Below are 6953 nucleotides of genomic sequence, written 5' to 3' on the forward strand. Positions count from 1 at the left end.
AAGGCCTTTGTTTGCTACCGTTGGTTTTATTTCACATTTCGTTTTATGATACGTGTTTTCATTACGTGACGAGATTCGAGAAATGGGATGATTTGGTCTATTAAATTTACATATCATCATATTAGGAATGACATTCCGTTTGAGCACATAAGTGAATGATTTTGTATTTTTCCAGGAACATGCGGTGTCCAGAAACTGAGTTCGCATATCATTTAGCCGATAAGAGATGCAAGCGTATATCTGGTGTTGAACATATGCTATCCATGTTCCATCTGATGTTCTCTCAATGATGATTCTGAAAAATCAATATGGGTTGAATGTGAAAATTGTTATTAAGGATTAAATTATAAGAATTTTTTTAGTCAAATATGAATCTTTGTAAACAATGTAGATATCATTTGAAAATAAGTAGTTATGATAGAATCGAACTTTTGATTGATCTGGGTACTTGGGACCTATAGATGAAGATATGGTCTAGATCCTATTGAATCTCATTTAATTTGACACGCCAACTACTGCGGTTAAAGGTGGCAAATTGGTTGGGTCAGAGATAGAGTCAACATGTTTTAAACCATTTGGTTGATTAGAATGTCTAAAAAAAATTTTGAAGGAAAATTTTTTACAAGTTTTTTTGTAAAAAAATTCCACGTCAGCGCAGACTGATTGTCACGTCAGCGCAGACTGACTGCCACGTCAGTGCAGACTTGTGCCACACAAACTTACACGTGTTGTCAATCTGCGTTGACGTGAAATTTTAACAAAAATTATTTTTTTTTAAATTTTTGAAAAATATTTTTTTTCCTAAAACATTTTTCCGATTTTTTTTAAAATTTGTTTTTTTTCCAGTCTGTGAGCATATTGAAATTTTTTTTTTTTTTTTTTTTTTTTTAATTTGTGTGCATATTGAAGTTGAATCGTGCAGATATGCAAACACTAAGGCCTGTTTACTTGGGACTACTTGGTATTAATTGAATGTGGAGATTTATCGGTAAAAAAAGTTGGGTGTTTACTTTTGCCTTTTTGATTAATTTTGACTATACTAGTGTCTGTTTCAGAAATGCAGAAAAGGTATGTAGTCCCCATATAGCTCTTATTTTCCAAATTATACCCTTCTACCCTTCTCCAATCTATTTACGGAGTAATTTGTTACTGTATTTCAATAAAAACAAATCTCCTACATTCTTACTTTGAACTCCCCGTGAACCCTGTTACTCCCTTCCGATCAACAATCGCTATTCCGATGAACCTTGAAAATTGCGTATCTCAAAACCCACTACCAATTGCTACTCCGTCGACCCCATACATGCTACTCCGGCGATCCGTACATCGTCAAATTCAGATTTATCCACCGCCGATTACTTCATTTACTCCAAGTAGATAGATCTATAAAACCTAAATACGCAATACAAAACTGTTCCTTTGTCAAAGTGGTAGGCAATCACACATAATTACACTTTATTTTCATCTGAATTCATTTGTTTTTTTTATCTTTATTTTTATTTTCACCACCTGCTTAATTCTGGATTCGATGCTTTTATGTGGTAGTTACCTAACAATTTGGTTGTTTTTGTCAATTGTAAATATAAATTAAAGTTGTAATTTTTCCCCGGCTAAAATTGTAAATTTTGTTTTAATTTGAACGGTGCTGCAAGTGTTATTCAATTGTAATCTTTATTGTTTGATGTTTAATTTTATTGTTATCAATTTTTTTTTTTTTTTTTTTGAAAGGCAAAATAATTTTATTAATATATAAATATATGTACATTATACATCCCCGAAAAGTAACAAACATCCAACGATTATAACTACTAGACAAATGGAATTAAAAACCGACTATAAGTAAAACCCCCAGGAGAGGGGACTCAACGAATCGAGTAGGGACACGAAGTAGTACACAGTGCTGATCGAGCAGCGACAAAGCATAAACTCCAAGGCCCGTTTAACCCCTGAAGATCTTGCCTTATAGAAGGTTAGCCACGAGAAGCATAGAGGATGCTGTGGGGTATTAGCCAATGCCCACTCTTGATGTAACAACGCAATACGAGCTCGGGTTAATGAGCCATTGTGACCATTGAATTTGAGCTTTCTTTATTCGACCCGAAATCCATTTAAAGGATGAAAGTTGGATATCCGCTAGAATTGAAGGTATGTCCCAGATTTGGTTTTGAAAGATTTTTAGGTTGCGATATCTCCAAATAGAATAACCGCAGACCCACTTGGTGGCTTCCCATATTTTTGAACCTATCGATGAGAGACTGGAGCTGCAGCTACTTGAAAATAAATCCGCGACGTTTAGTTCTGCCGGGGGAGAAAAATTCCACCATTTGTAAAAATCCAACCATATAGCTTTAACCTGGGGGCATGTGGCAAGAATATGTTCGGTTGTCTCGGACGAGTCTTGGCAGATATTGCAAAGAACCGAACCGAGGTCTAAACCACGTTTGTCAAGTTCGGGTTTAACTGGAAGTCGATGAAGTTTTGCTCGCCAAACGAAAAGTTCAACTTTTAATGGGACAGATCTGTTGCGTTTTGTAGGTGGTTTTACAGTTGAAGGTTGGAGTCGAAGCATGTCTAAGTTTGCCGAAACTTGTTTGGTGAAAGAGTTATCCGAATCTGTTAGGGTGCAAAGCCACGAGTCTTCGGTAACGTTATTAGTATTCTGAGGTGGAGTAAAGTTCTCGATCAAACTTGATAGCTCCTCCATATCGCTAGCGCTTCTGCCCCTTGGAGAATGGAGCCAACTGCCATTGAATGAAAAGGATGACCCAGCTAAGTCCACCCGATCGAAGACGGTGCAACTTTTATCAGTATCAAGTGCAAATAATCGGGGGTATTTTTCTTTCAGAATGAAGCTCCCAAGCCAACGGTCGTGCCAAAAAGCTGTGCGTTTTCCATCTTTTAGAAACCTGCAAAAAATATGCGAAAAATCCCATCCAGCTTTCTCGAAATCCTTAGTGATATTGATGATGTTAAACCAAGTGGCACCGAGTTTCTTAAACCTGCAAAAGTCGTTAGTGACAAGCCCACCGTCCCTACCGTAAATACTAGAAATCACTTTAGTCCAAAGTGAGCAAGATTCCGATTTGAACCGCCACCACCATTTTCCTAGCAAGGCTAGGTTTTTGGCGGAAAGCGATCCAATGTCTAAACCTCCCGAGTCGTAAGGTAGTAAAGTGTCATCCCATTTAACCCAACATATTTTCTTACCCGACCCGGACCCGCCCCAGAAAAAATTACAACGAAGCGATTCAAGTTGTTTTAAGATAGAGGACGGGGCTTTGAAGAGTGAAAAGTAATAAAGTGGAAGACTAGAGAGAACGGATTTTACCAATGTGAGCCGACCTCCGAAAGATAAAGTTTTTGATTTCCACTCCGCGAGTCGCTTTTTGAATTTGTCCACCACCGGAAGCCAATGAGTGGGTTTGTTCATCTTAACTCCTATGGGTAAACCTAAGTAGGTAAAAGGAAAATCACCCGCTTTACATCCGATTCTTAGAGCTATACTTTCCAAGTCCCCATTCGAAACACCAACACCGAATAGATTGCTTTTATGGAAGTTAACTTTTAGACCCGAGAGATCTTCAAAGCACTTGAGAATTTTCATGGTGTTCAATATGTTGTGACGGGACCACTCACCAAAAAAGATGGTATCGTCAGCGTATTGTAAGTGCGAAATTATGACTTTTTCTTTACCGACTTCTATCCCTTTGAAATGCCCCGACAACATGGCACGCTTTACAAGGAGGTTTAAACCTTCCGCCGCAATTATGAATAAAAAGGGGGAGAGTGGGTCACCTTGCCTAACACCTCGTTCCGGGGTGAATTCACGGGTTGGGGATCCGTTAATGAGAATGGATATTGAGGCGGAGCTAAGGCATGCGAAGATCCATTTTTTCCATCTATTACCGAACCCGATATTCTCCATGGTTTCCATCAAGAAGTCCCATTTTAGGCAATCAAAAGCCTTTTCGAAATCTACCTTGAAAATGAAACCTTTTCTTTATTGTTATCAATTAGTTATTATGATCGTTGATTTGAGTAATAATAACTATTTAACAATTATAATTATATTTAGTTTAAGGGTAATATAGTCATTTTCTTTATTCTGACCATTAATTTGTTACGGAAAGTAAACAACATTATTCATTTACCGATTAATACATAAAGTCCACCCATATCCATTTTGCCATCTATATCCATAACTATCTTAATAATAAGAAAAGTAAACAGCCCTTAAATTTTGTATTAATAGAATGAGAGGGATCATTCATTAATCTCAAACCCTAACGATAGTTCAATTAGATCTATAGATATATATTATTTTTTAATTTTTATTTTGTCCCCTTTTTAGAAAGAAAAAAAAAGAGAATGTATATAATATAATTATATCGTTATGTTATTGTATGCTATCCACGGATTTACATATCAACTGTGGACCAACTATGTAAAAAATAAAAACTCATAAATATGGATTAGGTGTAATACGTGCATTCATAAGTTCCCAAGTTATAGTTAGTTTAGAATTTGCTGGTTGTACGGACGTGCACCCCATCAATTCACATACACACAACATCCCCGTGAATTATATCACATAGCAAATATCTTTTTTATTTTGATTTCACATCATATATCTCTTCAATCAACTAATTATTAAGCATTCTACTCAAAAATCTCTTTCAATTCTACAATCATTCATGGGTCTAAAGTCTCTCTTCAATAGAAAAACAAAGAAAACCATGAAAGATAACACAACCGAAAACACAAACATGAGCCGTTTGCAAATCGAGGACGAGCTAGAAAAAGTGTTCAAGAAATTCGATGTTAATTCTGACGGCAAGATTTCGTCATCAGAGCTTGGATCAATCAGGGTCACAAGACAAGTGAAGAAGAGCTAGTAAGTATGATAAAGGAAGTTGATGTTGATGGCGATGGGTTTATCGATTTACAAGAGTTCATTGAGTTGAACACGAAAAATTTGGATTATAATGAGGTATTGGTTAATTTGAAAAATGCCTTTTCTATTTTTGATATCGATAAAAACGGTCTGATCACGGTTGATGAACTCAAGAATGTGTTGGGTAGTTTAGGAGAAGAAAGTAGTATCCAAGATTGCAGAAAAATGATAGATGGGGTTGATCAAGATGGTGATGGGATGATTAGTTTTGATGAGTTTAAGGTTATGATGATGAGTGGATTAAGATTAGACGATAACTGAATTATGAGATTGTTTGATATGGATTTTATGGAATTGATTTTGAGAGAATGTCATTAATGGTTACGGAGTATTATTTTGTAAAATAGAAGTACTATCTATCATTTATCATCTGTTGTCTATTCTACCTTTCTACCCTCCCTCCATGTTCCGTTGTTGTATCCCAATTAACACTTATTTTCGTTTGACTTATAGTTATTGGTGTTGGCATATGCAACAAGCTAGATTTCATTTTTAAACAAGTTTTATCTTTGGATTTGTAATTTGGATTCAGGCTTTAATCTTTGGTTTTGTAATTTTCTTTTTATTGAACAGCAGTAAACGCCCTACGGTTGCATAACCCGCCCCCAACTACTGCACAGGAGGAAACCCGGTCCAATTGGAGGGCATGAGCGGTAAAACCCCCATCCCCCACTGGATGTGCGAAAGGCGCCATTTAGTAGAATTCAAGGGTAAAAGGGCAACATTTTGTGAGTCGAACTCCTGACCTCTCGCTAAGAGAGGCAGACCACTATCACATGAGTTACGTCATCTCATAACATATTTTTAAATCACTCTCAATCATCATCAAAGTTCATCTCATAACATATTTTTAAATTGGCGCTACGTCAGCACCTACTCAAAATTCCTCTCATAACTGAATGATAACTAAGCTACTGTCATTCGTGACATGTTTGATAAAAAAAACACGATACTCACTATTTTAATTTATAAATCGATACAAAAATATTAAATATTATTTGTGCAATCTGTTTGTTCAACAATTTCATTACAAAAAGGCCGTATTATCAAGAGTGCCGTTAGAAATGAAGGATGGTGGACGAGGATAACTGAGAACTAATTGCTTGTCATTAGTGTTCTTCGAGGACCAGTAAGGGCGACTTACATGAGAAATCGACGAGAGCGTTCTAATTATTCATTTATGAGAATATTTGACTTGCTATTTAAAGTAGGACTATTGACCAAAATGCTCATTTTTTCAAATAACTATAATAAATCGTCCTAAAAAAAATTATTGTCAAAAAGCTCTCGCAAGTCGCAAGGTTATCATGCGACTGCGCGACTCGCAATTTGATCGGCCATAGCTGAGGAATTTCAGGTCGTGAAATGAGATTTGAACTGATGACCAGGACAATACGAGTCGCAACGTCGCACATATATTTTACGAGTTGCGTATGACCCTTTATGTTTAAGTCGTACGATGTTGCTGAACGAGTCGCAACGCTCGCAAGGTTCACTTTGCGAATTTCAGAAATCTTATCCTGATAAGATTTCCGATAAGATTCTATGACACGTGGGGTCCAATTGCTTCACGGGTGATGCGCCCGGATCCGGTGTTGTTTTTCTCCCCGAAATGAATGAATGGATGGATGGTGGATGTTGGGGGTAAACTAGACGGTTTCCTGGGTTTTACTCGCGACAGTCGGTCCCGGTTGCATCTCTCTAGTCGTTTGAAGAGTTAGTCTTTCAGCTTTTCAGAGAGCGTAATTATAACATAGGGTCGTCACACGACTCAACAGTTTGGACGAGAATGACAAGGTTTCTTTATCTGTATTTAAGTTAATGTCTTATTATATTTTTTGTGAGTACTTTTCTGGTTTTATGATTATAATATAGATATATAATATTTTTGTGTTGCGTTTTTCTATTTTATAACCTACCTACTTAACTACTACTTAATTTTATATATATATATATATATATATATATATATATATATATATATATATATATATATATA

At 36.3% G+C, this 6953-nt stretch overlaps 1 pseudogene; it reads left to right on the forward strand.

The window, feature by feature from the left end:
- The first annotated feature begins 4608 nt into the window (after positions 1-4608).
- LOC139873374 (probable calcium-binding protein CML25) lies at positions 4609-5349 on the forward strand (annotated as a pseudogene).
- The last annotated feature ends 1604 nt before the right edge of the window (positions 5350-6953 follow it).

This window comes from Rutidosis leptorrhynchoides, chromosome 10 (genome assembly GCF_046630445.1).
Source record: "Rutidosis leptorrhynchoides isolate AG116_Rl617_1_P2 chromosome 10, CSIRO_AGI_Rlap_v1, whole genome shotgun sequence".
NCBI classification, from domain to species: domain Eukaryota; kingdom Viridiplantae; phylum Streptophyta; class Magnoliopsida; order Asterales; family Asteraceae; genus Rutidosis; species Rutidosis leptorrhynchoides.